This window comes from Uranotaenia lowii, chromosome 2, assembly GCF_029784155.1.
Source record: "Uranotaenia lowii strain MFRU-FL chromosome 2, ASM2978415v1, whole genome shotgun sequence".
In the NCBI taxonomy this organism is placed as follows: domain Eukaryota; kingdom Metazoa; phylum Arthropoda; class Insecta; order Diptera; family Culicidae; genus Uranotaenia; species Uranotaenia lowii.
Window position 1 is genome coordinate 66577648 of NC_073692.1, and position 11509 is coordinate 66589156.

The 11509-nt window shown below is 33.1% G+C and overlaps 1 non-coding gene across 1 annotated transcript; it reads left to right on the plus strand.

Moving 5' to 3' along the window:
• Positions 1-10144: 10144 nt before the first annotated feature.
• LOC129750233 (U4 spliceosomal RNA) lies at positions 10145-10284 on the plus strand. Its single transcript, XR_008738362.1, has one exon. It is a non-coding gene; the product is annotated as a U4 spliceosomal RNA (small nuclear RNA).
• The last annotated feature ends 1225 nt before the right edge of the window (positions 10285-11509 follow it).

Below are 11509 nucleotides of genomic sequence, written 5' to 3' on the forward strand. Positions count from 1 at the left end.
AACTCAATTTGCATGTTTTCAATAATATGTGTGCTTTTTAAAATTACACTGCTTTATAAGTTCTTGATCTTAAATGTTGAAAGTTTCACTTATAGTTCTGTTGAAGTTATCGAAAACAAACTATCTCTGAACCGAAGTTACCATTATAATTTTAGGAAATAGATGTAATTTGAGTTATATTTCAATGTTTCCATTGCTGGACACAATCATCCCATTAAATATTTATTGCGAAAAGTGATCAATGCTGTCAAGTCACATTGATGACCAAAAATGACTCAAAAGTTAAAAATTGGCCAATGAAATCAAATTGTATGAAACTCAAAACCTTAGATTTAATTTTCTAATCAATTTTCTAAACCCCCGTTTGAATTCCTCGAAGGCTATCGAAGCGTTAAAATCGCAGCCTTGGACTTATAACTCTGAATCTAATTAATTTACCTTTCTCTATGAAAAATCCCAAAAATATGAAAATGGTTGGCTCTTAAAAACTGGAATTTATGAAAATCGGTTCATAAGTTTTTCAACACTAAGTCAAAATAGTTGTTCGGCTGAAAAAGTCAATTTATTGTTCACTGTTCAGTTCACTGTATGTTTTTGAATATCCTCAAAGCTCCCCCGCGACGGTAAAAAGCACTTCGAAAGCCACTACAATTCTAGTCAATATATTCCTAGGCTAGTTGTATTTCTCAATTCAAAATGTAGGCATATTTTGCATCCCAATAGCTCGTTCCGGTACCACGTGCTATGAACAGTAGAAGGAAAAAAACACCCGCCAAAATATCCCCTTTCAAATTTTCAATACTCAGCAAGCTTTGATTTGCTCCAGACACGTGAACTCTGAATGCTCGTTTCTAATGCCCAGCCCATAGGGATGGTGAGAACAACCCCGCCAAAGGAAACGAAAATCGGTCGACAAAATGGGTGCCATGACTTTTGGTTCGTGGGAGAAAAAACGAAAGCTGTATGGGAGGGTCCCTTTTCTTAGGTGGGAGGGGCTCAAAACTATTACTAAAACCTTACCATGGTTCAAACACATAACTGTACCAAATTTCAGGCTGATCGGTTGAGCGGTGTGGATTTGTATAAGGTGCATACAAACAAACAAACATATATAGTCCAACTCATCTTTATATATTAGATAACTTCAAGAAACACCAAGTTGCCCTCAATCGTTTAAAATATCTCAACAATCTAAACCAATATTTGTTTTCCCTCTTCAGATAAATTGACTGAGCAAAGCCGCTAATCGTATCACGATCATAAACCCAGAAAAAGAAAATCTTAACTTGTACCTCCTCAGAGATTACTCACTTTTCGCCTTTGTCCTACCAAAATGGTCGGTCCCTTTACGAACTTTTCAATCCAACACACCATAAGCGGCTAGACGAACCTGACAGCTCCAATCATCGATAAAACACTTAAAATCTAATTTATAGCTGGCTGGTATTATAATAATGTGATAATAGGCATAATATTTTCCTCTACAAATTGGACCCGGAATGAAAAACCGCACCGACTGAAGACCGATCGATAGAATCGTACGGGGTAGATTTTGTTTCTATTTTTTCGGTTTTCTCTCTCCCTGATCGGATCCAATCTGATGAACAACCAAATTTCGGTTGTTTGCAGAAGGAAGATGAATCGATTGAAGATGGGCCAAGCGTGAGCCGTTTTCTGGGACCTAAAGATTGCGTCCGTAAGCGACGAACCTTTTTCAACTATTCTAATTCCAGCTCTCTAAAATTTCGAATAATATTATACGAAATTTCCTGAAAATAATATTTTAACTTTTGCTTTTAAAAGAAATTATTTTTAAATTTTTAAATTTTAAATATTTATAATTTAAAAAATGACGACCCCCTATTCGGAATGCAAACAAGTGTGTGGGAGAGCCACTATCAATGAATAGCTCGGAATAGCGCTTTTCTATTCCGATGGTATTTCGGCTCCCCTCAAGAGTAGGTAAAGAGAGCACCGTGTGTGGTGATTTGCTTTTTGAGGATATAAATTAAAGGATTATGACATCTGAAATTACCTCCGTTATAGCGCAAGCCGTGTGTGTAGATTTGACGGTGCCGAGATTTCTGCCGAGGCTTATGCAAAGATGATTTGTTTAGCGCACGCCCGGTGTCATCTTAGAGGAAAATGACAAAAATAACACCGTGAAAAAAACGGACCTTCTGAATGGTTTGGTGCCGAACGATGATGGCAATTAGTTTTGATTGGAGGTGAGAGTTGTTCATGTATAAGCCGGTTTAACGATTGAAATATTTGCTAGCTCGGAACGCAGACTGAGTGTTGGTAATATTCAAATGTTTCGATCGGATGCTTAGCCTGGAAACATATTTTAATGAATGAATCTAATTTTTTGAGCAATCGTTATTGTAAATTTTTGGTAGCATATGTGTTGAGTTGCTTTGTCAATTTTCAATTTTCGGTAATAATGCCACTTTTGTTTGGCATTTTGATGATTTTAATCATTTTTCTCATTTTTGTCATTTTTGTCATTTTTGTCATTTTTGTCATTTTTGTCATTTTTGTCATTTTTGTCATTTTTGTCATTTTTGTCATTTTTGTCATTTTTGTCATTTTTGTCATTTTTGTCATTTTTGTCATTTTTGTCATTTTTGTCATTTTTGTCATTTTTGTCATTTTTGTCATTTTTGTCATTTTTGTCATTTTTGTCATTTTTGTAATTTTTGTCATTTTTGTCATTTTTGTCATTTTTGTCATTTTTGTCATTTTTGTCATTTTTGTCATTTTTGTCATTTTTGTCATTTTTGTCATTTTTGTCATTTTTGTCATTTTTGTCATTTTTTGTCATTTTTGTCATTTTTGTCATTTTTGTCATTTTTGTCATTTTTGTCATTTTTGTCATTTTTGTCATTTTTGTCATTTTTGTCATTTTTGTCATTTTTGTCATTTTTGTCATTTTTGTCATTTTTGTCATTTTTGTCATTTTTGTCATTTTTGTCATTTTTGTCATTTTTGTCATTTTTGTCATTTTTGTCATTTTTGTCATTTTTGTCATTTTTGTCATTTTTGTCATTTTTGTCATTTTTGTCATTTTTGTAATTTTTGTCATTTTTGTCATTTTTGTCATTTTTGCCATTTTTGTCATTTTTGACATTTTTTGTCATTTTTGTCATTTTTGTCATTTTTGTCATTTTTGTCATTTTTGTCATTTTTGTCATTTTTGTCATTTTTGTCATTTTTGACATTTTTGACATTTTTGTCATTTTTGTCATTTTTGTCATTTTTGTCATTTTTGTCATTTTTGTCATTTTTGTCATTTTTGTCATTTTTGTCATTTTTGTCATTTTTGTCATTTTTGTCATTTTTGTCATTTTTGTCATTTTTGTCATTTTTGTCATTTTTGTCATTTTTGTCATTTTTGTCATTTTTGTCATTTTTGTCATTTTTGTCATTTTTGTCATTTTTGTCATTTTTGTCATTTTTGTCATTTTTGTCATTTTTGTCATTTTTGTCATTTTTGTCATTTTTGTCATTTTTGTCATTTTTGTCATTTTTGTCATTTTTGTCATTTTTGTCATTTTTGTCATTTTTGTCATTTTTGTCATTTTTGTCATTTTTGTCATTTTTGTCATTTTTGTCATTTTTGTCATTTTTGTCATTTTTGTCATTTTTGTCATTTTTGTCATTTTTGTCATTTTTGTCATTTTTGTCATTTTTGTCATTTTTGTCATTTTTGTCATTTTTGTCATTTTTGTCATTTTTGTCATTTTTGTCATTTTTGTCATTTTTGTCATTTTTGTCATTTTTGTCATTTTTGTCATTTTTGTCATTTTTGTCATTTTTGTCATTTTTGTCATTTTTGTCATTTTTGTCATTTTTGTCATTTTTGTCATTTTTGTCATTTTTGTCATTTTTGTCATTTTTGTCATTTTTGTCATTTTTGTCATTTTTGTCATTTTTGTCATTTTTGTCATTTTTGTCATTTTTGTCATTTTTGTCATTTTTGTCATTTTTGTCATTTTTGTCATTTTTGTCATTTTTGTCATTTTTGTCATTTTTGTCATTTTGTCATTTTTGTCATTTTTGTCATTTTTGTCATTTTTGTCATTTTTGTCATTTTTGTCATTTTTGTCATTTTTGTCATTTTTGTCATTTTTGTCATTTTTGTCATTTTTGTCATTTTTGTCATTTTTGTCATTTTTGTCATTTTTGTCATTTTTGTCATTTTTGTCATTTTTGTCATTTTTGTCATTTTTGTCATTTTTGTCATTTTTGTCATTTTTGTCATTTTTGTCATTTTTGTCATTTTTGTCATTTTTGTCATTTTTGTCATTTTTGTCATTTTTGTCATTTTTGTCATTTTTGTCATTTTTGTCATTTTTGTCATTTTTGTCATTTTTGTCATTTTTGTCATTTTTGTCATTTTTGTCATTTTTGTCATTTTTGTCATTTTTGTCATTTTTGTCATTTTTGTCATTTTTGTCATTTTTGTCATTTTTGTCATTTTTGTCATTTTTGTCATTTTTGTCATTTTTGTCATTTTTGTCATTTTTGTCATTTTTGTCATTTTTGTCATTTTTGTCATTTTTGTCATTTTTGTCATTTTTGTCATTTTTGTCATTTTTGTCATTTTTGTCATTTTTGTCATTTTTGTCATTTTTGTCATTTTTGTCATTTTTGACATTTTTGTCATTTTATTAGGAACTGATTTATTCTATCTTTCCCCTATAAAGTTGTTTTAAAAAAAATTTATTAAGTTTGTAGCAAGTCAAATGCTGAATGAAAGCTTCGCATTTCGCCTGTCAGTGCTTCCTATCCGAAAAAAAAATCAAACCATTATTGTTTGGAAAGCTGTTAGGTAACCGGTAGATTCACTTGATTTGCACTTCTTCCGATGAATGTAAGCGCGAAATTCCAATTTCACAACACTTTTTCAATGATGATGGATTGGCTTAAATTTTATGCAACAATCGGGTTTATTCCATCAACGAAGGTTCAAAGGTTCATCACATAAAATACACTTGATTCAAAAATTCCTTACAAATGCTCACATGAGCCATCGTCCACTCAAAACTTATCTCGTTCCCGATCTCAATTGCTCGACTTGCTGACGAGACTATCCATTACAGCTGATGTAGCTAGTTTGATGATTCGTCGTGGGGCACGAAAAAAAGCCCCTTCCTAGCCATTATTGAACCTGCCAATCAAACGATTCTTTGCGCGCCAGATAACTCTAAAAAAGTGTACTTCCAAATCATCGACCAAGCAAATATTTACTTTTCACCAATTTGGGCTCGTGTTGTTGAGCACGTGCCTTTGATTTTTTTGTGGTCTGGTGTTAGGATTATTTTACCTCAGGGTACAGAAATTTCGAAAGTCTTTCCAAGCACTTTCGATCATTCTGTTGAGTTCAAAGCATATCATCGACCTGTTGAATTACATATATGCATGACGACTGTTAAATATAGATCATAAATTTGAAATTATACTCTTTGTTAGAGACTTGTCATTTCACGAGATTCGGTGCTTGAAAACATGTATTTAATATATTTTATAAGAGTCAAATTTCTATGAATCAATTTCTAGAAATTTAAAACTTTTCTCAAAATCGGCATTTTAAGAAAAAATATTTTTTTTCGCTATAATTTCACACAATCACTGGGAAAGAATGGTTTCATTCGATTTCAACATAGATCGGAGATCGTGCTCTAATTGATTGAAGTGTTTATTTGTACAAATCACCCCACGACAAGACCCACCCAAATAAGACACTAGTCGTGTGCCCCGGTTGGACACTGAATGTCGTATTTGGCTAGCAAAAGTTCAATCATATCACAATCACCTCGAAACCGGGGGATTTGCCATTGTCGAATTGATTGGTCCGGACAGCTGCCAGCTTCAGCTTCGGATTCGGTGATCAAATTTGTCCGATTTGATTACATGCTACATGACATGGTTTGTGATCTGAATCTGAAGCTCTTATTTGCGGGGACCTGCATCAATATTGGACTGCGGCTGCGTTTTTCGATTTCTGTGGGCCCAATAATAATTGGTGTAGAAGGTGCCGCTTTATGCAACATCCTGAAGACACTTTTCAAATGTTTCGAGAGACTGATTGTTGCAGGAATCAAAGAATTGAGCAAGACATTCGAGACTCAAGCAGCTACCGTTGAATGGTGTTCCACAGAAGAGTTTGCAAACAGCGGCCGGGAGCCTACAAAGACTAAAATGGGACAGAAGCTGCAATCTGGAGTGACAAATAAATGTCTTCAATTTCAAATTGCCCGCACATTGATTCCAGTCGACGTCGCTCGGTGCGGCACAATGCAATGCAATGGTGATGTATTGGATTCAAGAAGCTGCCATGAGGTGAAAATTAATGACTAACATGGGGGCGATATTTTGCAACAATGAAAAGTTCCGACTCCATAGCGGGTATTTTGCAGATTTATACTTTGTCACTGCTGCACGCCAAACAAACATCTCGGTCGTGATTCAACTTGGGATTTTAAGCAATGAAAGAAGTTGGTTACTAAACTACTCTAATGATTTTTGTGGGCAATCGTATGAAGCTTGATCCAACAGACGATTTATATTTTTGGTGTCGTTGCTAAAAAACTGGTTAAAACTTCTTGGCCGCAGCTTTCCAATTTTGCTTAAAAACCGCCTTGGTCCTGTTGGCATTACCATCCTTCTTGAAAACTCTCTTGAAGATTGCGCAATATCGTTCCATGGGGCGAAGCTGGCAGTTTGGTGGGTTAATATTAGGATTGTTCGATCTTCTGTAAAAAATCGATTCCCAAGATCGATTCAGCTGAATGGTTCCAGGATCGATCCACCTAAAAAATCGAAGCAAAAGGATCGATCTTTGCTAGATCGATCTATTAATTTTTTTTGTGAGAGATGCTGCCTGAGGGTTGCTTTATGCCGGAGTAAATAGTGGAAAACGACAGAAAAGCTCTTACATTTGATACATACAAGTCAAGCATTCCAGATTGCCCGATTTTATCCGGGCTTGTCCGGATTTTCAGAGAAATAACGGAAAAAGCCTGGCTCAGCCCGGCTGCCGGAGATTGAGAAAAATAGCCTGAATTTTTCTGGGTTTATCCTCATAATTAGAGAAATCTAGACCAAAATCTAAAGTAAAATGCTATAGTTGCCTAATTCAAGGCTGATTAGGCTTTCAAGCCACCATTCTATGAAATTTTAAATTACTTGAACATTCGATAACAGTTCAAGTTTTCCTCAAGAGTATTGTGGTGATGTATGCTACGGTTAATGAAAAATTGTTACCATTATGTGTTGAGGTGTATAAATTAATATAATCGTGTGTTGCGCTTATTTAGTAGCAAATTAGTTTGTTGAAAAATAATGTGTATATGTTTTGAACTTTGAAATTCAGCGTGTACGTAAATGAAAAAATAAATGCAACGGTGATACATTAGTTGGAACATAGCGAAACTGAAACGCGATAGGCTATTACAAACACAAGTATCAATGTAAAAAGGTAGAAAATTATGACAGCTATGAATAAGCGAAAGATAACGGTATTGGTGATGAACACACACCGACAAGCTAAATGCATCGAGTATGTATCAAGGATTCGAAACTTCATTCTCGTAACTAACTTCGCGGAATAACGTTGCCGTCGGTCGTGCCTGGTGGGCTGGCTTAGGACAGGAGACAAAGGATCACCACAAGTATGAAGGTAAAAAACGCTTTCTATTTAGTCGGTCTCAATTATATTAGCGGCATGGTAGCACTCCCAGATAACCAGAAATCGTAAAGCAGTGTTCATTGTAGATTGTTAATGCATCCAGTTTGAATTGGAATTGTATAGACATTATATTGTAGCTAAAACCAAGTTATATTTTATCGCTTATGGCTTGTATAGTTCATTATATACGATAACATTTTGTTAAGCGTATAGAAAGATCAATAAAGTTGATTTAAATCGCAGTAGAATTGTGTAAAGATCAATATTTAATCCCACTGTACAATTAAGCGATTTTTTATGCTTGCGATCTATGATGACATATTATTTCCATAAAAGGTCGCACAGTAATTGTGAGAAAATCGTTTAATGGAATTTAAACAATCTATTCATACATGTCATTCAAAGTCACTTATTGAGATTAACTTAATCGGTTAATAATTGTTAAAAATGCAATTCCTATGCTTAGCAATATCGTAATCATCTTATGTCAACAATTGCAAAAATTGGAAATCCTTGACGAATTTTGATGCAAAAATGAAAGCAGTTTGTATTAAGAAATAAAAAATTATAAAAATGAAAAAAAGTGGCACGTACAGTCGGCGTTTGCAAAAATGCAGACGACGCTTAAAAAAATCCGGTTCTGTGATAAACGAATCCAGAAACCCAGAAATCGTAAAAAAGTGTTCATTGCCGATTGTATAAGCATCCAGTTTAGATTGGAATTGTATAAACATCATGTTGTAGCTAAACCAAGTTATATTTTATCGCTTATGTTTTGTATAGTTCATTATATAAGATAACATTTTGTAACCGTATAGAAAGATCAATAAAGTTGTTTTGAATTGCAATAGAATTGTGTAAAGCTCAATATTTAATCCCATTGTACATTAATCAATCTTTCATGCTTGCGATCTATGATGACATATTATTTCCATGGAAGGTCGTACAGTAATTGTGGGAAAATCGTTTAATGTAATTTAAACAATCTATGCATACATAATGTCATTCAAAGTTGCTTATGGAAATAAACTTATTTAATCGGTAAATAATTGTTAATAATGCAGTTCCTATGCTTAGTAATATCGTAATCATCTTATGTCAACAATTGCAAAAATAGGAAATCCTGGACGAATTCTGTTGCAAAAATGAAGGCAGTTTTAATTTAGAAAAAAATTATAAAAAAAAAAAAGTGGCACATACAGTCGGCGTTTGCAAAAACACAGGCGACGCTTAAAAAATGTTTCGGTGATAAATGATTCCGGATATCCAGAAATCGTAAAGTAGTGTTCATTGTAGATTGTATAAGCTTCCAGTTTGGATTGGAAATGTTTAAACATCAAGTTGTAGCTTGGAATTGGATTGGATTTGTTTAAACATCATGTCATAGTTCATTATACACGATAATATTTTGTTAATCGTATAGAAAGATCACAAAAGTTGTTTTGAATTGCAGTAGAATTGTGTAAAGCTCAATATTATAACCCACTGTACAATTAAGCAATCTTTCATGCTTGCGATCTATGATGACATATTATTTCCATGAAAGGTCGTACGGTAATTGTAAGAACATCGTATAATGGAATTTAAACAATCTGCAGATTGTCGAATTGTTTAACAATACAGTAAATAGCTAGCTTAGATCGCACAGCGCTGAATACAATTATTGATTGTAATCGAATTGTCTATGAGATAGGTTAAAGTTGTATATCAAAAAACGGCATCTATAAATAGATTTGGAGTCCGAAATGATGCAGTCAGTGGTACTTTATACGATCAACTGATTTTTAAACGGAACTCTCAACTGTACATGAACAAATTGGCTTGTGTGTATCAATATGAAATGGCGCCGAGGAAGTATCACAGGACAGGGATCGGAACGTTGTGAGTTCGAGACTAAGGAAAAAGAGACACTTAAAGTTGTATATGGTTCTTTTTTTTTCGCAGTAAACATTAAATTCTATTGTATTAATGTTCCTGGCGGTTCATAGTAAAATCGTAATAAAGGAAAAATATAATTGCTTTGAGATACAGTAACAATAAATTGTATTAAATGGCGAAGAAAGTTGTACAAACCTCAGGCTACCTGCAAAAGGAAATTGTAATCAAATTGTAGGGCAGGCAATAGAAAGTTGTAAGTTGTACAATCCTAAGATTTTATGCAAAGCATAGTTGCTATCAAATTGTTGAAAACGCAATACAAAGTTTTATATTTTCAGGGTGAGCAAAATTTGGTCCGTATATTGCCTCCACTTTGGTACGTACAGGCTCATATAGAATATTCTATACAACTTTTTCAGATTGTACAAAAGTGTGTATATCTCAGAAACAACTGAAATATACAGATCAAAATGTTCACTGGGCTGTTAATGAAAACCAGTCATTTGGATGGTACAGGTAACCAAATCTTGCACGAAACTTGATCTTAAAAACTGTGGAATAAATAGAAAAAAAAGCTTTGCGCATTGGCGATATCGTAACCAATGAAGTTCTACCGAGGTGCGATTATTGCTAGTTGAAATAGAGAAAAAAAACTTCGAAAGATCGGATCGAAAATAAACCGATTTAATCAATTTTTCCAAGGCTAAAGAATCGATCCAAAAAATCGGAAATTGAATATCAAAAGATCGATCTCGCAAAGATCGATCAGGGATCGACCAATCCTAGTTAATATCGTTCTCAACGAAATCTACATCGTTATCCTCAAACCATCTGAGAGTGGATTTAGCGTAGTGGACTGACGCCAAATCCGGCCAGATCAATGGTGCAGTCGTATGTTTCTTATATAGTGTAGTGTAGTGTAGTATGTCTTCAGGTTGTTCCGCTTCTTGATCCGCTGTACCATTCTAATCGATGTCCCAGCTTTTTTCGCCAAATCCCGTATCGACATCGATCGATTCCGGTTGATGAGGTTGATTACCTTACGGTCCAGATTTGGGTCAGATCCAGGTCCTGGTTTTCTGCCTCTTCCTGGCAAATCATCGAACGTATAGTGTTCCCCGAACTTGTGGATGATGAAATTTACGCTTGTCGGATGAATGCCGAAACGTTTCGCCACTTCATTCATCGAGATGCTTAATTTTAACTTCTTTTATAATTCGCGAAATTTTAGGAGAAACGAATGTTTCAAACGTAAACAAAGCGCTGGTACACTCTTGACAGATCAAAATCTACATACAGGTGAGCACAGTTCACGCGTTAGTAAGTAGAAGGCCTAAATATATTTTTAGTTAATTTTAGATACGCTTCTTAATCTTTGTTCTTCGCAATGAGTTTTTGTGAAAAAAGTCCATTTTTCTTGAAAACTTTCTAAGGAGAGTTCTACCAAGCTGCTGTAAATATTTTAATTTTTTTATGATGCATAGTGGTTGATATTATTAGCATTTTCATGGAACTGTTTTTGATAACCGTTCAAAACAATCCGAAAAAATTCAATAAATCATAAACCACCAACTTGTACAGAAATTGCAGTAGATATATCCGAAAAAAATATTTTGCACATAATCATTTCTTGTTAAATCATTCATTTGATATTTAAAGTGTTATTATCGCAAGAATAGAAGCAAAGTTACTCAAATTTTAATCCATCAGTTTTTAAATCAAAATTGGGTTCCTTTTCAAGTTTTAGCTTCATGCAACCAGAAAAACGTGGCATCAAGAGGATTCGTTTACAACTTGATAAAAACGCGCGCTTGGTATGGACTAAACTTAATTGAAAAATATTTTATCAATTTGAATTTGTTACTAACATCTGTAAATCAATTCATCCAATTTGTTTATAAATTACATCAAAAAAAAGGTGATAAATGGGGCTAGATA